Source organism: Bombina bombina, chromosome 4 (genome assembly GCF_027579735.1).
Source record: "Bombina bombina isolate aBomBom1 chromosome 4, aBomBom1.pri, whole genome shotgun sequence".
Lineage (NCBI taxonomy): Eukaryota > Metazoa > Chordata > Amphibia > Anura > Bombinatoridae > Bombina > Bombina bombina.
This window is the reverse complement of record NC_069502.1, coordinates 755,779,453-755,806,422: the sequence shown is the minus strand read 5'-3', so window position 1 is coordinate 755,806,422 and position 26,970 is coordinate 755,779,453. Positions and strand designations below refer to the sequence as shown.

Below are 26,970 nucleotides of genomic sequence, written 5' to 3'. Positions count from 1 at the left end.
TAAAGGGCTACAAATAATTATTTTGCTGTGACAAGGTGAAATGCAGCTGATAAAGTACATTTAATTTAGCGTTCAATACAACACGTAATGAACCTAGTGCCTGTAAGACAAATAGGTTTTTGTTTCATAAATCAGCCCCAAAAGTAAAATTACTTACTATACTATTATATATATTCACATAAACAAGAAGCTAAAATTGACTCCTTATTGGACCTGCTTGTTATTCGGCAGCTGATTTAAATTTGCTAAATAAACCTGTATAAACCAAATAGCTTGCATTATTTTTATTTTAAATACTATATACTTTCCTAAAACTTAAACAAAGTTACATTTTATACAAATAATAATCTTATATTGCAATAAACAGAGAGAAAACATGGCACAATTTTGCTTATGTTTTAAATAAGTAACTGGTATTTTAAAAGGGTTAAAATCATTTGGGCCGCTCATTTCTGTGGGGATATATACAGGGCATGAACCCCTTAATACAATCCATGTTTTCAGACTAGCCCAATGGTTTTTATAACAAACTGGTACCAACCTTGTCATTTAAAGGGACACTAAACCCAAATGTTTTCTTTCATGATTCAGATAGAGCATGCAACTTTCTAATTTACTCCTATTATCAATTTTCTTCGTTCTCTTGCTATAATGTGATGCATAGGAGCCAGCCCATTTTTGGTTGAGAACCTGGGTTATGCTTGCTTATTGGTGGTTGTATGTAAGCCTCCAATAAGCAAGCACTATCCATGGTGCTGAACCTAAAATGGGCTGGCTGCTAAGATTTACATTCCTGCTTTTAAAATAAAGATAGAAAGAGAACGAAGAAAAATTGATCATAGGAGTAAATTAGAAAGTTGCCTAAAATGTCATGCTCGATCTGAATCATGAAATAAAAAAGTGGATTCAGTGTCCCTTTAATATATTTAAAATTTTCTGAAAAAGTAACTTATTTTGAAAGGGTTAAAATCCTTTGGGCCACTCATTTCTATGTGGTGGTGTTCAAACATTGCTCCAAAAGTCTTTGATATAAAGTTATTGTTAGATAAAAAAGAAAATTGTCAAGATTGGTGTTAAATAAAAAACAAAAAACAAAACCTTGAGGAGTATATAGATAGTGAACATTTTAACATTACACATGATAAATGAAATATAATATGTATGGCATAATGAATGGATAGAGATAGGTGGGCATACACATAGTACAATATATCCAGCATCTCAAGGGTTAATATGAAAGCTGGAGTAGTTGATTAGACCAGATGCATATTTAAAGCAGTAAAAGGGAGTAAGCATTCAGTCTATGATTATGGCAGGGTGAGCTGAAATGCGTTAGACTGTTGCTTAGCTCCCTGTTAACCTGTGATACTGTAGTATGGAGATCCTTTTAAATTTGAGAGCGGATCTTCTATTCTTTCTTTTTACGTTAAAATCCTTTGGGCCTTACAAGGCGTAAGCCCCTTCATACAATCCTCATGTTTTCAGACTAGCCCATTGGTTTCTATGGCATATAAACTGGTGACAACGTGTCACTTCATATATTTTACCTTTTCTGAATAAGTAACTGGTATTTTGAAAGGGTTAAAAGTCTTTGGACCACTCATTTCTGTGTGGATATATACAGGGCGTGAGCCCCTTCATGCAATCCACATGTTTTCAGCCTAGCCCAATGCTTTCATGGAAAGCAAACTGGTGCCAACTTTACTACGTCATATATATTTTTTATTTAACTTTTTTTTTATTGAGGTTTTTCTAAATGACAACGTACAAGACATGTCCATTGACAATAACAATATGCACAGAAAACATTTTCCGGTTAAAGTATTACAGTTCAAAATATAAGACTTGATGACAAAATCTGAGTTTTAAATAACAAAGTCATTGCATTCAGTTTCCATCTCTCTACAGGTTGATAAAGAGTAATTACTAATGTTGGAGGTATCAATATGAGAGTATTAAACTGCACACTGTTTAATGTGATGTATCTTAAATGACAATATATGACTGAAATGTTTGTAACAGTTTTGAACAAAAATGAAACCAAATGAATTCTAGCATTAAGGTAACTATTGAGTTGGGGGTCTATTTGACAAGGGCCAAATGGCCCCTGTTCCCCTTGTTTCTGTGCAGGCTTGCCGGAAACAGGAGTTAAGAAGCAGCTGTCTTAAGACCGCTGCTCCTAAACTCATACGCCGCCTCTATCGATTTGCCCGATCATGTACGATCGGGCTGATTGACAACCCCTGCTAGCAGCCAATTGGCTGCAAATCTGCAGGAGGCGGTATTGCACCAGCAGCTCACAAGATGACAGCGTATGCTGTCTTCATTTATCGATGTGCGGCGGACATGGTTCGCTATAGCAGATCATGTCTGTCCGCACATATACAAATAGATCCCTATGTCTCTTTTGGACCTACTAGAACATTAAAAGTATGTCATATGGTAGTTACAGCGAGGGTCAAAAACAATAGAATGTTTGGAAAAAACTGGCATATCTTAAGAACCTCTTTTAGGGTCCTGACATACAGCAGGATCGCCACAGCTATACAGCTTAGGATAGTAAAATAATATAAGGCTGGAGTAGAGTTATATGTTAGTTAAAGGGACACTGTACCCAAATTTTTTCTTTTGTAATTCAGAAAGAGCATGCAATTTTAAGCAACTTTCTAATTTACTCCTATTATCAATTTTTCTTCGTTCTCTTGATATCATTATTTGAAAAAGAAGGCATCTAAGCTTTTTTTTGGTTTCAGTACTCTGGACAGCACTTTTTTATTGGTGGATGAATTTATCCACCAATCAGCAAGGACAACCCAGGTTGTTCACCAAAAATGGGCCGGCATCTAAACTTACATTCTTGCATTTCAAATAAAGATGCCAAGAGAATGAAGAAAATGTGATAATAGAAGTAAATTAGAAAGTTGCTTAAAATGTCATGCTCAATCTGAATCACGAAAGAAAATTTTTGGGTACAGTGTCCCTTTAAGTCGTTTTCTACAAACCTTCAAGCAATATGGGGTAAGTATGGTTGGATTGTGGGTGTCAAAACATGCTACCAACATGCAAAAGGAACCTTATCTATATGCGTTATATAGCTAATTTAGCCTATATATATATATATGTGCATATAGTAAGGAATTATCTGATTATTATGTATATGCACATATATATTGTCTATGAAGAGTTGATCTCAACTCATATTAGTAAGCACAGAACATAAATCCCAGTGCCAATATATCTCAACTTGGGCTAGAGCTAGTGAAGTTTTTTTTTTTAGCAGGCTGTTAAACATAGGAAAAGGTAAATATATGGACAGGAGGGGTGTCTGGTAGTACATTAGTTCAGGGGGATTCCTGTCCTACCATATAGACAATATCTCAGATTATAATAGGGGTAACTGGGTAAAATAGTATGTAGCAACTAGCATATAAAAGGTGCCTCCCATATTAAAATATTAACTTAGTGGATGTAAATCTATAGGATCTCATATATATATGTGAGAGGGAAAGTGATTAAAAGAGCAGACTCCTTAGTTGCCATAATGGGCTTCTTATCAGAAAACATATGGGAACCTATGGGATACAAAACATCTCAACCCCTAATTTAATGACTAATTGTTATAGGCTACAGGCACCAAGACTAGACAATGATAGTAACATAATATGGAGGCATGATAATTTCTAATGAACATTTAGTGTCCTTTAGCGTAGTGATTAACGGTAAAACCTAAGTACAACTCTGATGTTGGAGGCAACATTTAAATTGTGTCTTCTAATGAACATTTAGTGTCCTTTAGCGTAGTGGTTAATGGTAAAACCTACGTACTACTCTGATGTTGGAGGCAGCATTTAAATTGTGTCTTCAAAGGCAGTCTCTTTGGTCGTTTCCAAACCATATTATATAGGATCAATGTCACTAAATCTTTCACCTAGTATGGTTGGGAAGATCCTTATCAACCCACACTGCATTCATCAAGGCTGCATTGTGATGGCGATACCTGCCCCATGTCCAACGTGTGCTGTATGTCCTTTGTAAGTTGCTGATAATTTTCCTTCTTGGGGGGCCATCTAACTTAGAGCAGTAGGGCTCTAGAGGAGATTCCCGCAGGTAATTCCAATTCACCATGCTGTGCTACAGGCAATTCAGTAAACTGAGATCTGGGAGTTGCAGACGCAGAAAATGGACTTGTGCCAATCTCCACTTAATCGTGGGTGTAAGACTCACTGTCTGCTCCAGTGGACCGGCCGCCTCCCCTGGAGCAGGGATCATCAGAAAACTAGTGATGTTTTCATTGACGTGCTGATCTGAGACAGTGGCGTTCCCAGTAGATGTTGGAGCGTCGGCTTTTTGAGCTGTCTGTAGCTGCTTCCCTAATGTCTCCTCTCGGGTGATTGGGGCTTTGACGCTTTCTTCCTCTGTGGCTGGCAAACGTATGCTGTCAATGAGTTGGTTATATTCAGCAATCATTCAGCAATCATTACCCGCTCTAGTCCCTTTTAGAAGGGCTATCATTGTGGCTAGATCCTCCTTCATGATTTCCTTCCCATAATCAATTAAGAGATAGTTATGTAGAAGATATTATCGAAATAGCTGGTATTCTCTGCAGTGGTCGTTTAGAGCTTTACATTTGAACAAGTTAGTTCCTTCTGTTTTACCCGGGAAGCGGGGATGCTAGAAACTGTGTGTTAGGCCTCCACCTAAGATCTGATAGCCCGGATTAGTTTAATAAGGTTATAACTTTTCAAAAGGAAGGTATATCCTGATCAGCGTTCCCTCTAAGTCCAGTTATATGAGCGGCCCAGCAGCAAAACAGTTAATTAGAGCAATTGGCAAACACTACACAATGCAGACTGCGGTTCCCTTATTAACTGTTTTACTGCTGGGCTTCTCACAAAATTGGCCTTAGAGGGAATACTGATCCTGATTGGTATTAGTTTCAGAGAACTAAATATACTGTTATGCTGGGTTATTGTAGAGTGTTCCCATGATAATTGTCAGATTAAGTTGACATTTCTCTGAGCTTAATTTTTCCGTCTGTTATGGCTGCCGTCCAGACACACTCCCTACTTCATATATTTTACTTTTTATGAATAAGTACCGGTAAGTGGTATTTTAAAATGGTTAAAATCCTTTGGGCCATTCACTTTTGTGTGGATATATACAGGTTGTGAACTTCTTCATAGGATAAACATTTTCTCAGCTTGGCCCAACAATTTTAATGGCAAACTGGTGCCAACCTTTCCATCTTAAATATTTTTTACTTTTTCTAAATAAGTAACTAGTACTTAAAAAGGTTAAATTTCCTTTGGGCCACTCCATTTTTGTGTGGATATATACAGTGCGTGAACCCTTTCATAGGATATACATGTTCTCAGCCTCTCCCAACACTTTTTATGGCAAACTAACTGGTACCAGCCTTTCCACTTTATATATTTTAACTTTTCTGAATTAATAACTGGTATTTTACAAATGTTAAAATCTTTTGGGCCAATTATTTCTGTGTGGATATATGCAGGGGGTTTAACACATTTTATACAATCCACAATTTATCATCCTGGCTCAACGTTTTTTATGGCAAACTAACTGATGCCAACCTTGCCACTTCATATATTTTACCTTTTTTAATAATTAACTGGTATTTTAAAAGGGTTAAATCATTTGGACCACTTATTTTTGTGTGGATATATACAGGGTGTGAACCCTTCATAGGATAAACATGAACTCAGCCTGGCCCAACACTTTTTATGGAAAACACACTGGTGCCAACCTTGCCACTTCATATATTTTACCTCTTCTAAACAGATAACAACTGATATTTTAAAAGGGTTAAAATAATTCTGGTTGCTCATTTCTGTGTTGATATATATATATATATATATATATATATATATATATATATATATATATATATATATATATATATATATATATATATATATATATATATATATATATATATATATATATATATATATAGTGGGGCAAAAAAGTATTTAGTCAGCCACCAATTGTGCAAGTTCTCCATCTTAAGAAGATGAGAGAGGCCTGTAATTGTCATCATAGGTATACCTCAACTATGAGAGACAAAATGTGGAAACAAATCCAGTCAATCACATTGTCTTATTTGGAAAGAATTTATTTGCAAATTATGGTGGAAAATAAGTATTTGGTCAATATCAAAAGTTCATCTCAATACTTTGTTATATATCCTTTGTTGGCAATGACAGAGGTCAAACGTTTTCTGTAAGTCTTCACAAGGTTGTCACACACTGTTGCTGGTATGTTGGCCCATTCCTGCATGCAGATCTCCTCTAGAGCAGTGATGTTTTGGAGCAGTCGCTGGGCAACACAGACTTTCAACTCCCTCCAAAGGTTTTTTATGGGGTTGAGATCTGGAGACTGGCTAGGCCACTCCAGGACCTTGAAATGCTTCTTACGAAGCCGCTCCTTCGTTGCACGGGCGGTGTGTTTGGGATCATTGTCATGCTGAAAGACCCAGCCACGTTTCATCTTCAATGACCTTGCTGATGGAAGGAGGTTTGCACTCAAAATCTCACAATACATGGCCCCATTCATTCTTTCATGTACACGGATCAGTTGTCCTGTTCCCTTTGCAGATAATCAGCCCCAAAGGATGATGTTGCCACCCCCATGCTTCACAGTAGGTATGGTGTTCTTTGGTTGCAACTCCGTATTCTCTCTCCTCCAAACACGACAAGTTGTGTTTCTACCAAACAGTTCTACTTTGGTTTCATCTGACCATATGACATTCTCCCAATCCGCTTCTGGATCATCCAAATGCTCTCTAGCATACTTCAGACGGGCCCGGACATGTACTGGCTTAAGCAGGGAGACACATCTGGCACTGCAGGATATGAGTCCCTGGCGGCGTAGTGTGTTACTGATGGTAGCCTTTGTTAAGTTGGTCCCAGCTCTCTGCAGGTCATTCACTAGGTCCCCCCGTGTGGTTCTGGGATGTTTGCTCACTGTTCTTGTGATCATTTTGACCCCACGGGGTGAGATCTTGTGTGGAGCCCCAGATCGAGGGAGATTATTAGTGGTCTTGTATGTCTTCCATTTTCTAATTTTTGCTCCCACAGTTGATTTCTTCACACCAATATGCTTGCCTATTGCAGATTCAGTCTTCCCAGCCTGGTGCTGGTCTTCAATTTTGTTTCTGGTGTCCTTCGACAGCTCTTTGGTCTTCACCATAGTGGAGTTTGGAGTGTGACTGTTTGAGGTTGTGGACAGGTATCTTTTATACTGATAACAATTTCAAACAGGTGCCATTAATAAAGGTAATGAGTGGAGGACAGAGGAGCCTCTTAAAGAAGAAGATACAGGTCTGTGAGAGCCAGAAATCTTGCTTGTTTGTAGGTGACCAAATACCCCCGTATTGTTCCGAGTATAGGCCGCTCCTGATTATAAGCCGCACCGTTAAAGTTTGGTGCTATTTTAAGAAAAATTATTTTTTAACTTTATATACACATTATACACATTTTTAACTTTATATACACATTATATTATATATACAAATTAGTAGAACACAGACCCATCTTTAATTTCTTAGCCTCCCTTCCTGACAGATAACAATCTCCTTACCCAGCCCCCTCACACACACACAGCCCCCTCATAACCCTCAAAGACTGCATCCTCTTAAAACACTCAGCCTCCTTCCCTCACACAGTGCAGAGTGTAAATTTACTGTATTTAGCCCCACAGTGAACTGCTCACAAGTATGGTAATCATATACTGATAATCAATAAAAATCAAAGACTCATCATCTGAACTACCTTAATATTGACTGCTGGAAATACCGGTAAAAGTTAAGGCCCTTGGCTCCCAAGTCAATTTACAGAGCTACGGATGCATCAAAGGGATATGAGCTGCGGCTGCATCACATGGACATGAACTACGGCTGCCTTACAGGGACATAATGCTCCCAAGTCAGCAGGGGGGAGCTACGGATACCTCACAAGGACATCATACTGGTAACTTGTGGGGTTTTGCAGCAGTGATGTGGTGGCTCCTGTCCGGCTATGTCCCAGATCTCTTGGTTTAACTCGCTGGGCTTCTCCAGCAGTGGTTTGCTGGCGTGTGGGGTTGCGGTCATCATCCTTGCAGTGGCTTCAGTTTTCGGCGGTGGCTGGTGGGTGCTGAAGAAATCCCGGTGTGTGCCCGAACGCCTACCTCTAACAGGAACAGCATTCCCACCCAACCCTGACATGGACCGTTCAAGGTAACTTCCGTTTTTTACCGGTATTTTAATTGTTTTTTTTTGCAACACCCCGATTGTAGGCCGCACCCCTAGTTTAAAGACTTAAATACGGTACTTATCCACCATAATATGCAAATACATTCTTTCCAAATCAGACAATATGATTGTCTGGATTTGTTTCCACATTTTGTCTCTCATAGTTGAGGTATACCTACAGTATGATGAAAATTACAGGTCACTCTCATCTTCTTAAGTGAGAGAACTTGCACAATTGGTGGCTGACTAAATACTTTTTTGCCCCACTGTATACTGTATATATACAGGTAGCCCTCAGTTTACACCGGGGTTAGGTTCCAGGAGGAATGGTTGTAAATCGAAACCATTGTAAATTTAAACCCAATTTATAATGTAAGTCAATGGGAAGTGAGGGAGTTAGGTTCCAGGCCCCTCTCAAAACTGACATAAGTAACACCTAATACATTATTTTTAAAGCTTTGAAATGAAGACTTTAAATGCTAAACAGCATTATAAATGCTAAACAGCATTATAAACCTAATAATATAGATTGTATCATCATAAAACTAAGTTTAATGAACAAAAACATTTGCTAACAGCACCTAATAAAATAGTCACACAACAGACTGCATCATCATTAAACTAAGTTTTTGTTTTTTTTAAAATATTTTTATTGAGGTTTTCAAATAAAATAATCATGTACATACAGTGTGAGAAGTAACATATTGCTAACTGTTACATTGCAATAATATTTTAACAATAAAAACAAAAAGCATTAGAACAGCATAAATGTTGCAGTATGTATTAGAGTTAGAACCTCATTTTTCAAAAGTTAACATTCAGCTCATAATAAATATATATATATATATATATATATATATTTTTTTTTTCTTTCTTTCATGTAATTAGCAAGAGTCCATGAGCTAGTGACGTATGGGATATACATTCCTACCAGGAGGGGCAAAGTTTCCCAAACCTTAAAATGCCTATAAATACACCCCTCACCACACCCACAATTCAGTTTTACAAACTTTGCCTCCCGTGGAGGTGGTGAAGTAAGTTTGTGCTAGATTCTTCGTTGATATGCGCTCCGCAGCAGGCTGGAGCCCGGTTTTCCTCTCAGCGTGCAGTGAATGTCAGAGGGATGTGAAGAGAGTATTGCCTATTTGAATTCAATGATCTCCTTCTACGGGGTCTATTTCATGGGTTCTCTGTTATCGGTCGTAGAGATTCATCTCTTACCTCCTTTTTCAGATCGACGATATACTCTTATATATACCATTACCTCTACTGATTCTCGTTTCAGTACTGGTTTGGCTTTCTACTATATGTAGATGAGTGTCCTGGGGTAAGTAAGTCTTATTTTCCATGACACTCTAAGCTATGGTTGGGCACTTTTATATAAAGTTCTTAATATATGTGTTTAAACATTTATTTGCCTTGATTCAGGATGTTCAATATTCCTTATTTCAGACAGTCAGTTTCATTATTTGGGATAATGCATTTGAAATATTAAATTTTTCTTACCTTTAAAATTTGACTTTTTTTCCTGTGGGCTGTTAGGCTCGCGGGGGCTGAAAATGCTTCATTTCATTGCGTCATTCTTGGCGCAGACTTTTTTGGCGCAAAAAATTTCTTAGTCATTTCCGACGTCATACTTGTCACCGGAAGTTGTTTGTATGTGCGTCATTTTTTTGACGTTTTTTTGCACCAAAGATGTCGGCGTTACCGGATGTGGCGTCATTTTTGGCGCCAAAGCATTTAGGCGCCAAATAGTGTGGGCGTCTTTTTTGGCGCTAAAAAATATGGGCATCATTATTGTCTCCACATTATTTAAGTCTCATTGTTTATTTGCTTCTGGTTGCTAGAAGCTTGTTCATTGGCATTTTTTCCCATTCCTGAAACTGTCATTTAAGGAATTTGATAGATTTTGCTTTATGTTGTTTTTTCTATTACATATTGCAAGATGTCTCAGATTGACCCTGGATCAAAAGCTACTTCTGGAAAAACGCTTGACTGAGTTCAGTCCTACCAAAGCTAAGTTCATTTATTTTAAATGTTATGAATGTTTATCTTTAGCTATGGTTTGTAATAAGTTATTATGATAAAACTTTTACATGCAGAATCCATTAGTATTTATGCTTTATATATTGCCATTCTTTTTACATCTTATGTACAAGAAATATTTAGAAGATTTATAAGAAATATTTAGAAGATTCTATTTTAAAGGCTTTGTCTGACATCGTGCCTTCTAATAAAATTTTTAGGTCTTTTTCACTTCTTTTTTAATTATTGAAGTTTCAAATGACCAACAACATACTGATTTATCCTTCTTTGATGATGTTTTTTCTCATTCAGAATTTTCTTCATCAGATATTGACACTAACAAATCTACTTTTTTATTTTATTAAAGTACATTTGTTCTTTGTTGAAAAGGTGTTGATTATTTTGGATATTAAGGTAACTAGTTCTTTTTCAAGACTAGCTAACACTATTTCTGCTTATTTATTATTCTGTGTTTTCAGAGGTTTTCTTTCCAATTCCTCATACTAGGGAATGGAATAGGCTGAGAATTTTCTTTTATTCCTTCTTCAAAGGTTTTAAACTATATTTTTTGCCAGCAGTTAAATTTAATTTGGAGGGTTCTCCAATTTATTGGGGCTATCTCTACTCCTACTAATTATGCTATTGTTTCTATAGCAAAATTTATTTTCCTTTAGATGGTTGTATCTTATTTATGTAAAATTATTTAGTTTCAGGTACTTTTCTTGGTCCTGTGATTTATTTGGATGTTGCAATTGCTTCATTTTGTTCTGTTTACTTTAAGATCAAGTATCAGATTGTGATTTATTTTAGCATTGTTAAGGGACAACATTTACTAGACTAGGTGCTGTTGCATTTGTCTTGTTGTTTTGCATTTATTGATTATGCAAGTTCACTGTATTGACTGGTCCTTTGACTGGACTATCATGCTAATAATTTCATTTGTGTCTTCATTTTATTGAATATTTTCGCAAATGAGGGTTAATCTATGTCTTTAGCTATTTTAGCTAGAAGAATTTTGTGATTTTTAAAAATCCATATTTCTTTTGTTCTAAGATAATCAATTATTTGTTTTATAATTGGATTAATTCCTTAACTGTTACTCTGGGCTTCAAGATTGAGTTCTAAGACTAAAACTTTAAGCTTATACTAGTTTGGTTGTTCTTATTAAGGAACGAATTCCTGAATTCTTTCCCAAGTAACATGTTTTTTAATTGGTAATTTTTCAGTTCGAAATCATGTACGTGCCGTATTCCAGCTTGGCTGGTAAGGGGCAGGTTAAGACTTCTTTGAAATTTATTTGGTTCTATTCGGTCCAAATTTCTTTGATTTTATTCCAGTAAGGCTAACACTTTCTTTAAGTGTGTTTCGGTCCTATATATTTTGGGTACTGTTGAAGCATGGCTGGGCACCCATGGGGTTCAAGCGCTGCTCAGACCTGAAATCTTCTGGGGTATTTCTTCCAGTTCCATTTTTAGGAACTGGGTTTTGGAGTTTTACTCAAACTATTCTGCCTTTTTTTGGTCAGTGATAGCATTATTTGTTTTCATTAGATACAATAAATGCATATTTTCATTTTTCTGTTTTCATTCAGATTATTTTCTGAGGATGCGGAATCTCATATGATTCACTTTGCTCTTCAGGACATAGTTAGAGGATCTTTTTTTCAAAAGCTCTTGATTCCTCACACAAGGGTCACCTTTTTTTAGGTTTCCAGATAGTTTGTGTCACTGTCTTTGTCTCTATCAGACAAGGGACAATTTTATTGTGTTCCGTTTGTCGGTACCTTTAGTCTCTATTATTTCCTTCAGTTGCTTTATATGCATAGAAGTTTTAGGTCTTATGGCCACAGCATTGGATTTAATTCCCTTTGCTCATTTTCATTAGCAAGAACCTTTCCAGTCTTTTATGCGGAATTATGGTGCAGGGATTCTAGGATTTCGCATTTTAAATCTTTGAATCCTAATATTTATCTCTCTTGATTTGGTGGTTAAGATCACCATCATTTAGTTCTTCAGGTCTCTTCGTTTCTTTCAACCTGGACCATGATCTCTACAGATGTGAGTCTTTTTGGTTGGGAGGCTGTCTGAGGATCTCTGTCAGCACAAGGGGTTTGGAAATCTCGGGAGGCGAGATTTCCATTTGATATTTTAGAACTCCGTGCTTTCTCAGAGTTTTTTTCAGTTAGTTTCTTTTTTAAGAAGAGACGTTTAATGTTTTTCAGACAATATCACTACTATGGTGTATGTCAATCATCAGAGTAGGACTATCAGTCCTTAGGCTGTGACAGAAGTGTCTTGGATATTAGCCTGGGCTAAATTCAGCTCCTATCTAAATTCTGTGGTTTTTTTCCCTGGTATAGATATTTGGGAAGTGGATTATCTCTGTTAATCACGCTTTTCTTCCGGGAGAATGGTCTCTCTTACCCAGATATGTTTTTCATCTCATTTGAATAAGAACTTCCCAGGGGCCTATTAAGGTCCGGGAATCTTCAGGCGGAAGTAGTGTATGCATTGACATTTCTTTGGAATTATCTTTTTGCCTATTTCTTTCCGCCTCTAGTTCTTCTTCCAAAATTTCTATGGAGTATTTGTTTGTTATGCTGGTAGCTCCAGCATGGCCTCTCAGGTTTTGGTATACGAATCTCATTCGGATGGCCAGTTGCCAACGTTGGACACCTCCGTTTAAACCAGACATTTTCTTTCTCAAGGCCATTTTTTCCATCAGGATCTCAAATCATTAAATTTGAAGGGATGGAGATTGAACGCTTGGTTTTTAGTCATAGTGGTTTTCTGACTCATTGATTAATACTATGTTTCAGGCTCATAAATCTGTCTCTAGAAAGATTTATATTGAGTCTGGAAGACCTACTTTTCTTGGCATTCTTTTAAAATTCATAGAATTTTATTATTTTTTCAGGTTGGTTTGGATAAAGTTTTGTCTTCAGTTCTTTGTTAGGACAAATCTCTACTCTTTCTGTTCTTTTTTCACAGAAAGATTGCTAATCATCCTGATATTCATTGTGTTGTACAGGCTTTGGTCCATATCAAGCCTGTCATTAATTCAATCTCTCCTCTTTGGAGTCTCAATTTGGTGCTGAGGGCTTTACAGGCTCCTCCGTTTGAAACTATGCATTTTCTGAACATTAAATTACTTTCTTGGAAAAGTATTCTTCCTTTTGGTTATTTCTTGAGTTTTTGAGTTATCTGCTCTTTTTTGTGAATATCCTTTTCTGATTTTTCATCAGGATAAGGCAGTGTTACTTCCTGATATTCATCATTTTTTTCAGGTTTTGATTCCTATCAAACCTGTCATTAAGCCAATTTCTCCTCCTTGGAGTCTTATTTGGGTTCTGAAGGTTTTTCAGGCTCTTCTATTTTGAGCATATGCTTGCTTTTGTCATTCATTACTTTCATGGAAAGTATTGTTCTTTTTGGACATCTCTTCAGCTACAACAGTTTTTGAATTATCTGTTCTTTCTTGTGAATCTCCTTGTTTTGATTTTGCATCAGGATAAGGTGTTTTTTTGCTGTCCTCATTTCAATTTTCACCTAAGTTGTGAATTCTAACAACATTAGTGGAGGAATTATTGTCTTTTCCTTGTGTCCTAATCCTAAGAATTCTTTGGTAAGATTCTTACATTCTTTAGGATGTGGTAAGAGTTTTGAAATATTATGTTGAAGCTACTCAGATTTCAGACAGACTTCTAGTCTATTTGTTATCTTTTCTGGTTTTAAGAAGGTCAGAAGGCTTCTGCCATTTCTTTGGCATCTTGGTTAAGCTTTTGATTCATCATGCTTATTTGGAGTCGGATTATTCCCCGTCTCAGAGGATTACTGCTCATTCTACTAGGTCAGTTTCTACATCCTGGGCTTTTTAAGAATGAAGCTTCTGTTGATCAAATTTGCAAAGCAATGACTTGGTCTTCTTTGCATACTTTTACTAAATTATACCATTTTGATGTTTTCTCTTCTTTGGAAGTAGTTTTTGGTAGAATAGTACTTCAGGCAGCTGTTTCAGTTTGATTCTTCTGCTTATAATTTCAGTTTTTTTCATTATTAAAATTGAATCTTTTGATTTGGGTAGTGGATTAATTTTTCAGCGGAATTGGCTGTCTTTATTTTATCCCTCCCTCTCTAGTGACTCTTGCGTGGAAGTTCCACATCTTGGGTATTTATATCCCATACGTCACTAGCTCATGGACTCTTGCTAATTACATGAAAGAAAACATAATTTATGTAAGAACTTACCTGATAAATTCATTTCTTTCATATTAGCAAGAGTCCATGAGGCCCACCCTTTTTTGTGGTGGTATGATTTTTTTGTATAAAGCACAATTATTCCAATTCCTTTTTTTTTTTATGCTTTTGCTCTTTTCTTATCACCCCACTTCTTGGCTATTCGTTAAACTGAATTGTGGGTGTGGTGAGGGGTGTATTTATAGGCATTTTAAGGTTTGGGAAACTTTGCCCCTCCTGGTAGGAATGTATATCCCATACGTCACTAGCTCATGGACTCTTGCTAATATGAAAGAAATGAATTTATCAGGTAAGTTCTTACATAAATTATGTTTTATATATATATATATATATATATATATATATATATATATATATATATATATATACACACAAAAAGTGATAATCTTGTTGAGCTTGGGGGGTAGGATAGGGTCAATGTTATGTTGTTTTACAAGATATGCTTATAAGAAAGGGAGTTAGGGTGCGGTATAGACGAGACAAACCGCGTATTTAACCCTCCTGATATAGGAGGTTTATTATAGTGGGGAGGGGGGAGGTGATATTTTGTGGATGGCAAGCAAATTAGTAATCAGAACGCCATATCTATTTTGAAAGTTTTAAGGGCACCTGGATAATCTGAAGATATATTGGAACAAACTCGCTAAAAGAAGGGCCAATGCTGCACCCTGCATGAGAGAATCTAGAAATATATGGTAGCAACCCTGACGCCGGTGAAATAGCTCATTTACAAAATTATGAGGAGGGAGACTATACATAATAGCACTAGTATAGGGCCAGCCTCCCCTAGCACTTTTTCCTAATATACTACAGATACCAGAGTGTGTTGATGGGTGGAGTGTGGAATATGCAAAAACATAGATTATTATTGGAGCAACATAAATATTAAACTTGATTCTATAGCCACACAGTTTTTGTAGATTATTATAGGGGTTAGAAGTATAGATAGAAATTAGCTATGCTTTTAATTTAAGGGAAGTAATCACTATGTACATTACATACAATTGAGCAGAACAAATATTACCATGGAGCTGTAGGGACTAAGAGAAGGAGTCCGCAGTCTGAGTACCACTGGGAACCATTACCATCTGCTGTGGTCAAAAGCCAGAGAACAGGCCAACTAACACCAATATAAATAAAATAATATAGCCTACTTTCCTAGACAGTTATACCCTGTCGCTCGGGCATGGGCCCTATACCCAGCAACCAATGAAACAACTAAAAAAGAAAATGATGCGTGTCTTAGTGATAGGCTAGTCCTCTGTGTAAACTTACAGGCCTGATGGTTCCATGCCCATATGCATAGACTAGAGTTTGGTTATAAGTATAGTGTTATTTATATACTTGCAGTCCTAGGAGAACTAAATATGGCAATAAATGGCTTATACCTTCATTCTTGGTTTAGCCTCTCAGGGCCACACAAAAGCTCTATGACACAGACAGCCATAGAAGCCAAAATAGTGAAATCTTACAGGGAGGCTCAGATTACAGCAAATATAACCCACAGAGTTGAGATTTTTTTTTTTATCTCCCTTTTAAAATCAGATACATAGCCTTAAAGGGACAGTTTACTCAAATATTTTCTCCCCTTTAATTTGTTCCCAATGATCCACTTTACCTGCTGGAGTGTATGAAATTGTTTACAAGTAGCTCCTTTACCCTTATATTGGCATTTGAAATGGTTAATTTAGCATGTGGTATCCCCACCTATTCTGAAAGTTTGTGGCCGCGCGTACCAGCTATAGATAAGCTTTGTAAACACAGCCAGCAGAAGAAATTACACTCCCAGTGTGATAAAGCAGATATAAGGTAATAAAATGTTCATTTTCCATTGTTCTCTCAAAGTATTGGTGATTGTTTTAAGGACAGATATAAGATAAAGAAGCAGGTATATGTACATAATGTGATACAGTAATGAGATCTGATTATACCTACAAGCTCAACCCATTTTATTAGGTTGTGGCTTCAAAACACAAAATCAGAGCTTTAATATACAGAAATAAACCTTAAAAAGCTAATTTTCATACATTTTTTACTCTGCAGTTGGTAAAAAAAGCAATTGTAAACACATTAAGGGAAAAACTATTTTACAGTATACTGTCCCTTTAATGTAATAATGCAACAGCTCTCAGCCAAGGACCAGTCAGTGCTAAAACAATTAGGATAACTTATCAATACAGATGTGGGGCCAGCAAGCCTTAGTATACTTTCAGATATAAAGTGACAAAAGAAATAGAGAGCAACATTGTGAGAGAGAAAAGAGACAACCAGCAATCAGATTTGTGTATCATTGTTATAAATAACTTTGTCAGACTGACAAATAAGTGTTAGCAAGGTATGAAACACAATCATAGCATCTTTAGGACATGGGTAAAAATAAATAAATATATATATATATTAAAAAAAAAAAAACATCAACACACATTGTATTATTTTAGACTTAAAGGGAAATGAAACCCACATTTTATCTTTCATGATTTAGAAAGAGAATGTAATTCTAAACATCTTCCTAATTTACTTCTATTATCTCATTTGTTTTATTCTCTTGATATTCTTTGCTGAAAAGCATATCTAGATATGCTCAGTAGCTGCTGATTGGTTGCTGAACAAAGAAGCCTCGTGTGATTGGCTCACCATGTGCATTGCTTTTTCTTCAACGAAGGATATCTTAAAAAATGAAGCAAAATAAATAATAGAAGTAAATTGTAATGTTGTTTAAATTTGTATTCTCTATCTGAATCATGAAAGAAAGATTTTGGGTAGAGTGGCCCTTTAAGTACTCACATGTGGCTTGTAAATATATTCAAATATATAATTGCATCATAAAAGCAGCAGAGAACTGTGTCTCCAGAAAAGAAAATATATAACCATAAATACAAGAGACAGCAACATGCCTTACCAACATATATCTATAAAACCTGTAAGTACACTTAAAGCAAAAACTCAGATTAGTATGTATAATATAAACGGTGACAGTCATCAAGAGCCCTCTTTAGATCATTAGCTTTAGTCGGTGGGAGGCAGCGGGGAAAAATATATAAATACCTAGTTGTGAGCTGCATATATAGAAGTAGATGATGTGTCTTTAGAGGGCAACACGATAAATGCATAACCAGGAATCTTGGAGCAGACCCAAGTAATATAGGAAGCTAAGCCAATCGTGCACAAAAATATGCCATGTATAGACTATAATTAAACCTTTTCTCCCCCCCCCCCCTGTGGTAGAAAGTGGTAATTACATCTTCCATCAAAAGATATACATTTAAGTCTAAATTCCGCAATTTGGTGCGTGTTTATATAAATGGGGTCTATGGAGCTTAATAAGGAAGATTGTCTGCAGGATAAATATGTAAAATGCAACGGCCAGGGGTGTAAAATAAAGTAGCAGTCCAATCATAAAGCCTAATTACAAAGTTCACACATTTGGGACCTGATATAGTAAGGCAGTCACATATGAGTGAGTCACTAACCCACACCATCTCGACAGGTTACGGTGTTTGTATTGCCAAACGTGATAAAGCTTGTGGGAGCCTTAGAAAAAAGCCTGTATATCTGACCCTCCACTATTGCTAGCAGAGGAATCTCCCAATGCCGTCTGAACTGAATAGACTTGAACATTTCAGACATTAGTTTGAGGTCAAGCTGAATAGTCTTATATCTCTCCGTGACTCAAGCTGATCCAAGAAGGCCTCTAGTATAATCTCTCTAATTTCCAAAAGGTCACTTGTTCCGCGTGGCCACCAACTTGTAGAGCCATCAACCTCCTTTGTCGGTCTCCTGTACTGTGCGGTATCACTTTGGGCTTTGCTATAGGCTTGATTTTCCCCTTTTTCCTGCAAATTTGCAGTTACCTCCGCAGTGATTTCCCTGTCAGCAGCTATCTCCTCTGCATGTGTTCCATTCACTCCCAGCACACTACGCACTGGCAGCTTGCTCCACTCCTTTATCCAGCAGTCGTGAAGTCGTTTAAAGTGTTCGTCTAATAGATGAGTGACTTCATTCAGAAATTCCGTCTCCATGCTCACAAGGGGAGATCGCATGCACTATGGTGTCTTGGTCTAGAGGGGAAGGCCGCAAGTGCACAGTAAAAAGATTTCAGTTATATGGCGTTGTAAGAGTTGCTAAGGTCCAGAGGCACCATCTCTATCCTCCCCGGGTCATGGGTCGATATCAGGGTCTCATTATATAGCATATAGTAGTGATATTTAGCTGACAAACATATATTATATCAAGAGCTGAAGTAATGTGCGTCCGATCAGCTTAAGTGTTGGCTCTGCCCGTGTCATCATCAAACTAAGTTTAATGAACAAAAACATTTGCTAACAGCACCTAATAAAATAATCACACAACAGACTGCATCCTCATCAAACTAAGTTTAATGAACAAAAACGTTTTTTTACTTGTATTTTTCTGCAATCAGTTCTCTGCATTGTTAGCATGTTAGATAATATTGGGTCTACACCTATTCTATGCATTTCAATCTGCAGTGATTAATAGGCAGTTAGGCACCTTCACCTCAAACAGCTGGACAGGAAGACAATAGGGAAGTGGCTGCTCGATAGCTAATGTCTGTTCTGTGTGCACAGATCAATTTCAGACCTGTTAAGTTGCATAACTTTGCTGCAAAACAAGCGGACAGCTCCACCTACTGGCTATTTTAATTACTGCACATGACTGAAAAAAAAGGTTGTTATTCTGAAGCGGCGCAAATTGAACCGGCATAAACCGAGGGCCACCTGTGTGTGTATATATATATATATATATTATATATATATATATATATATATATATAAAAGGTTGTGAGCCCCTTCATACCATCCACATGTTTTCAGACTGGGCCAATGCTTTTTATGGCAAACTGGAGCCAACCTTGCCCTTTTTTATGTTACCTATTCTGAAAAAGTGACTGTTATTTTAATGAGGTTAAAATCCTTTGGGCCACGCATGTTTGTATGGACAAATGCAGGGTGTGAATACCTTCATAGGATAGACATGTTCTCAGCCTAGTACAACACTTTTTATTGCAAGCACACTGGTGCCAACCTTACCACTTCATATATTTTACTTTTTCTGAATATGTAACTGGTATTTTGAAAGGGTTAAATAATTTGGGGCACTCATTTCTGTAAGGATATATAAATGGCATAAGCCCCTTTATTAATTGCACATGTTTTCAGACTGGCCCAACACTTTTTATGGAAAACTGGTGCCAACCTTTCTAGTTCATATATTTTACCTTTTCTGAATAAGTAACTGGTATTTTGAAAGGGCTAAAAACCTTTAATTTCTGTATGGATATATACAGAGCATGAGCCCCTTCATACAATTCATACAATTCATGTTTTCAGACTGGCCTAACAGTTTCTGTGGCAAACAAACTGGTGCCATCCTTGCCACTTCATATATTTTACCTTTTCCGAATAAGTAACTGGTATTTTTAAAAGGATTTAAATCCTTTGGACCACTCATTTTAGTGTGGATATATACAGTGTCTGAACCCTTTAGTGGAATATACACGTTCTCAGCCTGGCCCAACGCTTTTTATGGCAAGCAAACTGGAATCAACCTTTCCACTTCATATATTTTACCTTTTCTGAATAAGTAACTAGTATTTTAAAAGGGTTAAAATCCTTTGGGCCACTAATTTCTATAGTGATATATACAGGATGTAAGACACATTATAAATCCACAGTTTTACAATTGGTCCAACGGTTTCTATGGCAAACTAACTTGTGCCAACTTTGCCACCTCATTTATTTCACCCTTTTCTAAAAAAGTAACTGGTATTTAAAAAGGTTTAAAGTCCTTTTGTGACACTTATTTCTATATTGATATGTATAGGATATGAACCACTTCATAAGATAGACATGTTCTCAACCTGGCCCAATGCTTTTTATGACAAACAAACTGGTTCCAACCTTGTCAAATCACACATTTTACCTTTTCTGAATAAACAACTGGTATTTTGAAGGGATTTATTTGCCATAGAAATCTTTGGGCTAGTCTAAAAACATGTGGATTGTATAAAAGGGCTCACACCCTATACATCTACACAAAAATCAGGGGCCCAAAGGATTTTAACCCTTTTATAATACTATTTACTTTTTTAGAAAAGGTAAAATATGTAAAGTGGCAAGATTGGCACCAGTTTGCCATAAAAAAACATTGGGCCAGATTGAAAACATGTCTATTCTACAAAGGGGTTAATGCCCTGTATATATCCACAGAAAAATGAGTGGCCCAAAGAATTAACTCTTTTAAATACCATTTCTTATTCAGAAAAGGTAAAATATATGAAGTGACAAGATTGGCACCTTTTTTGCCATAGAAAGTGATAGGCCAGTATAAAAATGTGTGGATTATATGAAGGGGCTCAGGCCTGTATGTATGCAAACAGAAATGAGTGGCCTAAAGGATTTAAAAAAAATCTATTCAGAAAAGGTAAAATATATCAAGTGGCAAGGTTGGCATATAAATTGTTGGGCCAGTCTGAAAACTGGATTGCATGAAGGGGTTCACACCCTGTATATATCCACACAAAAAATAGTGGCCCAAAGGATTGTAACTCTTTTTCAAAATACCAGTTACTTATTCAGAAAAGCTAAAATATGTGAACTGGCAAGGTTGGCACCAGTTTGTTTGCCATAGAAACCGTTGGGTCAGTCTTAAAACATGTGGATTGTATGAAGGGGCTCATGCCCTGTATATACCTAAACATAAATGAGTGGCCAAAGGATTTTAACCCTTTCAAAATACCAGTTACTTATTCAAAAAAGGTAAAATATATGAAGTAGAAAGGTTGGCACCAGGTTGCCATAAAAAGTGTTGGGTCAGTCTGAAAACATGTGCTTATGCCATTTATATATCCCGACAGAAATGAGTGGCCCAAAAGATTTTAACCCTTTTAAAATACTAGTTACTTATTCAGAAAAAGGTAAAATATATCAGGTGGCGAGGTTGTGACCAGTTTGTTTGCTATAAAAAGCGTTAAGCCAGGCTGTGAACATGTTTATCCTATGAATAGCTGCATGCCTTGTATAAATCCACACAGAAATGAGTGGCCCAAACGATTTGAACACTTTTAACATACCAGTTACTTTTTCAGAAAAGGTAAGATATATGAAGTGGCAAGGTTGACACCAATTAGTTTGCCATAAAAAGCGTTGGGCCAGTCTGAAAATGTGTGTATATATATATATATATATAATCTCCACACAGAAATGAGCGGCCCAAAGTATTTTAACCCTTTCAAAATACCAGTTATTATTCAGAAAAGGTAAAATATATGAGGTGGCAAGGTTGGCAGCAGTTTTATTTACTATAAAAAAACGTGCCAGGTTGAAAACACACGGATTCTATGAAGGTGCCTCACACCCTGTATATATCTACACAGAAATCAGTTGCCCTAGGGATTTTAACCCTTTCAATATACAAGTTACTTTTTCAAAACATAACCAAAATTGGTCCATGTTTGCCATCTGTTTATTAAAATATAAGATGAATTTGTATAAAATGTAGGTTTGTTTAGGTTTTGGAAAAGACGAAACTGAAGTTGGCTTCTTATAACATAAACAAAGTTATTAGAAAGTTACTAATTATAGATTGTAAATATGATTGTTTGCATTTTCTTGACATCGGCAGTTTAATAAAATTTTTGTATATATTTTACCATTGGCATTGTATATACGTTTTACTTTTACAATCACCACTTGGTTCTTGTATTCTTTCAGACAGTAGATTAATCGTTTAATACTGATAGGTTTTGTGCACTGCAGTGGTCCTGAAAAAGACCAAGGAGTACATTTTTAGTACCATGTTGTTCATTCTAATGGGCCGACCCTGCTGAAAGAGTAGACCTACTTATCTTAGCTGACTTTCTCTACAAACTAAAAACAATACTCATGTACTGAATTGTTCATGTTGGGTGGTAATTTCAATAAGCAAAAAAAAATAAAAATTATATATATATATATATATATATATATATATATATATCTAGATATAAGTAGAATGTTACCACTCAGTGTCAGTGAGTAGAAACAAGCGTTACTCTAATAAGATGCGCTAGTCAGAGGTCTGAAAATCTCATAGAGCAGCTGTTTGAGTACAAATATTGTGTAATAGACAAAGTCTATACAATATAGGAGGATATATATCAAAGGATAAACAGCGCTTATAGATTTTCTTAAAAACTGTATATATTATAGAGTCTCGACAGTATTGGTTGGTAAAAGTAGATAAGAGGAAAAAATATATATGGTCATATGATTGGATGAGTCCTAGGTATTCTGATCTGTATAGTTTCGCTGCCTCTTGGAGTAGAATGGGATGTGGGTCACACATAGGGGACCCACATCCCATTCTACTCCAAGAGGCAGCGAAACTATACAGATCAGAATACCTAGGACTCATCCAATCATCAGATACATCCTCCAATGCGGCAAACTTACCTCATAGGATTGAGGTAACTTTTGGTAAGGGTATCTAATACTCCTACACTACACCTGGACCTCTATATCTCATCTAAGACTTTATTATACAAGCATATGACCATATATATTTTTTCCTCTTATCTACTTTTACCAACCAATACTGTCGAGACTCTATAATATATACAGTTTTTAAGAAAATCTATAAGCGCTGTTTATCCTTTGATATATATATATATATATATATATATATATATATATATATAAAGAACAGGCAATGGTAAGGCACTCACCGTAATAAATTGAATACTTTATTCACTAGTTAACGTTTTCGGGGTTGCCCCCATCCTCAGACCTGAAAACGTTAACTAGTGAATAAAGTATTCAATTTATTACGGTGAGTGCCTTCCCATCTCCTGTTCTTTATGTATTTTGCTTGAAGTGCACCCCGGATGATGAACTATTGAAAGAGTGTGTGCTGGTTCCCCTTTGCATCTTTTTATATATATATATATATATATATATATATATATATATATATATATATATATATATATATAATATGCAGAAAGTATGGGGACACCTTACCAGCACATGTATAAACTTGTTGGACATCCCATTGAAAAACCATGAGCATTAATATGGTATTGCCCTTGCCCACCTCTTTGTGGCTATAATAGCAGCTACTTTTCTGGGAAAGGATTCCTCAAGATTTTGGAGTGTGTTTGTAGAAATTTGTGCAGGGGGACCCCTGTCTTATTTTTTAATTTGCTCAACACTGGCTATTTATTGAATACAATAGTTTAATCCTAAAATTAATTCATTACTGGTCTATCGGTACTTTGCTGCGGTATAGTCATATGCTCTTTTTTTTTTCAAGTTTTAACTCATGGTATGCAAATTGTGCTACCAAACTAATAGATTAACGTCTGCTTGTGTCTAATTCAAATTGGTGGTATGCAAATTGTGCTACCAAATAAAAAGATTTAACTCCGTTTATTAACGTGCACACAGCGATTACAGTAAACATAATTAACACTCCTTGCTTTATGTTAGATCACTGCCAGCAGGTCAGAGATATTTGAGAACATTAGACCGTGGGTATCAAAAAAGTGCAGTAGATAATGTTCATGACGACCTTAAATCTATTATAACAAACCAAGTTTTATTTTACTACCTTTAACATTGTGGCAATAATTAACCCTGTCAGCACCAAATTGGTGTTTGATCATCGGCAGTAGCGTATGTCCTTTTGGGCTTTACAATAGCGGAATGTAAATGTGCTATCCTATTTTCAAACGGTAAAACCCAATCCATTAATCAAGTTCAGTACTGAGACAACAGTTAAGCACATAGTTTTGGGTCAGATTTCTGGCTTTTAGCCAGGGCAACTTTCTATGCTTTTGATTATAAGTCTGTAATTAATCTATGTGCTTTTTCAGCCTATAAATATATTCAGCACTAATGCAAAGAGGTTTAAATGTCTTTTAAATAAAGGCAGTTTACAGGGAGTGCAGAATTATTAGGCAAGTTGTATTTTTGAGGATTAATTTTATTATTGAACAACAACCATGTTCTCAATGAACCCAAAAAACTCATTAATATCAAAGCTGAATAGTTTTGGAAGTAGTTTTTAGTTTGTTTTTAGTTATAGCTATTTTAGGGGGATATCTGTGTGTGCAGGTGACTATTACTGTGCATAATTATTAGGCAACTTAACAAAAAACAAATATATACCCATTTCAATTATTTATTTTTACCAGTGAAACCAATATAACATCTCAACATTCACAAATAAACATTTCTGACATTCAAAAACAAAACAAAAACAAATCAGTGACCAATATAGCCACCTTTCTTTGCAAGGACACTCAAAAGCCTGCCATCCATGGATTCTGTCAGTGTTTTGATCTGTTCACCATCAACATTGCGTGCAGCAGCAACCACAGCCTCCCAGACACTGTTCAGAGAGGTGTACTGTTTTCCCTCCTTGTAAATCTCACATTTGATGATGGACCACAGGTTCTCAATGGGGTTCAGATCAGGTGAACAAGGAGGCCATGTCATTAGATTTTCTTCTTTTATACCCTTTCTTGCCAGCCACGCTGTGGAGTACTTGGACGCGTGTGATGGAGCATTGTCCTGCATGAAAATCATGTTTTTCTTGAAGGATGCAGGCTTCTTCCTGTACCACTGCTTGAAGAAGGTGTCTTCCAGAAACTGGCAGTAGGACTGGGAGTTGAGCTTGACTCCATCCTCAACCCGAAAAGGCCCCACAAGCTCATCTTTGATGATACCAGCCCAAACCAGTACTCCACCTCCACCTTGCTGGCGTCTGAGTCGGACTGGAGCTCTCTGCCCTTTACCAATCCAGCCACGGGCCCATCCATCTGGCCCATCAAGACTCACTCTCATTTCATCAGTCCATAAAACCTTAGAAAAATCAGTCTTGAGATATTTCTTGGCCCAGTCTTGACGTTTCAGCTTGTGTGTCTTGTTCAGTGGTGGTCGTCTTTCAGCCTTTCTTACCTTGGCCATGTCTCTGAGTATTGCACACCTTGTGCTTTTGGGCACTCCAGTGATGTTGCAGCTCTGAAATATGGCCAAACTGGTGGCAAGTGGCATCTTGGCAGCTGCACGCTTGACTTTTCTCAGTTCATGGGCAGTTATTTTGCGCCTTGGTTTTTCCACACGCTTCTTGCGACCCTGTTGGCTATTTTGCATGAAACGCTTGATTGTTCGATGATCACGCTTCAGAAGCTTTGCAATTTTAAGAGTGCTGCATCCCTCTGCAAGATATCTCACTATTTTTTACTTTTCTGAGCCTGTCAAGTCCTTCTTTTGACCCATTTTGCCAAAGGAAAGGAAGTTGCCTAATAATTATGCACACCTGATATAGGGTGTTGATGTCATTAGACCACACCCCTTCTCATTACCGAGATGCACATCACCTAATATGCTTAATTGGTAGTAGGCTTTCGAGCCTATACAGCTGGGAGTAAGATAACATGCATAAAGAGGATGATGTGGTCAAAATACTCATTTGCCTAATAATTCTGCACTCCCTGTATATTCAGTGTTTTTGACACCCCTTGACCATTCACATTAACTATATATTTCCTTCAATCAGTACCAGTGTTGTAATGGTTTTAAAAGTTTCTTGTGTGGCAGCAAACAGGGTATCTGTTCGTATCTTGCTGTCATTTTACTTTGCGACAATAAAAGTTAAATTTTAACATTGATTCTCACTATTTCCTAAACCCTAAGTGTTGTGTTCAGAGGTATTTCTCTTTTTCATCCTGCTCTAGGGATGTGTTCTTTTTGTAAAATATGATTATATATGCCTATGCGCAACTGTTTGGGGCAGCTTAAAATACATTTCCTGTCAAGGCTCCCAAGTAGTAACTATACACAAGTCGTTATTTCAGCTACAATAAACATGCGTAAACGTGTTGGACATCCCATTCAAAAACCATGGGCATTAATATGGTATTGCCCTTGCCCACCCCTTTGTGGCTATAATAGCAGCAACTTTTCTGGAAAGGATTCCTCAAGATTTTGGAGTGTGTATGTAAGAATTTGTGCTCATTTAGCCAAAAGATTATTTGTGAGGTAAAGTCCTGAATGTTTGGATTAAATCTATTTTCCAATTCACCCTAAAAGTATTCAGTGGTGTTGAGGTCAGGGTTCAGTGCAGACCACTCAGGTTCCTCCACACCAACCTCATGAAACTATGTCTTTTGTTGGACCTTGCTTTGTGCACAGTCATGCTGGAACAGGAAATGATTTCCCCCAAACTGTTGCCACAAAGTTGGAAGTACCACATTGTCTAAAATGTCTTTGTATCTTCTAGCTTTAAAAAGACCCTTTACTGGAACGAAGGGGCCTAGCCCTATCTCTCCTCCACCAAACTTTACAGTAGGCACTATGCATTCTGGTAGGTAGCTTTCCCTTGGCATCTCCCACATCAGGATTGCCCGATAATCCACCAGATTAATAGTGAAGT

The 26,970-nt window shown here is 36.7% G+C and overlaps 1 protein-coding gene across 1 annotated transcript in view; it reads left to right on the top strand.

Moving 5' to 3' along the window:
* The window catches only part of LOC128657819 (histone-lysine N-methyltransferase SMYD3), a 336,343-nt gene that overhangs the window by 718 nt on the left and 308,655 nt on the right, over positions 1-26,970 (top strand). The gene's annotated exons all lie outside the window — the stretch shown is intronic.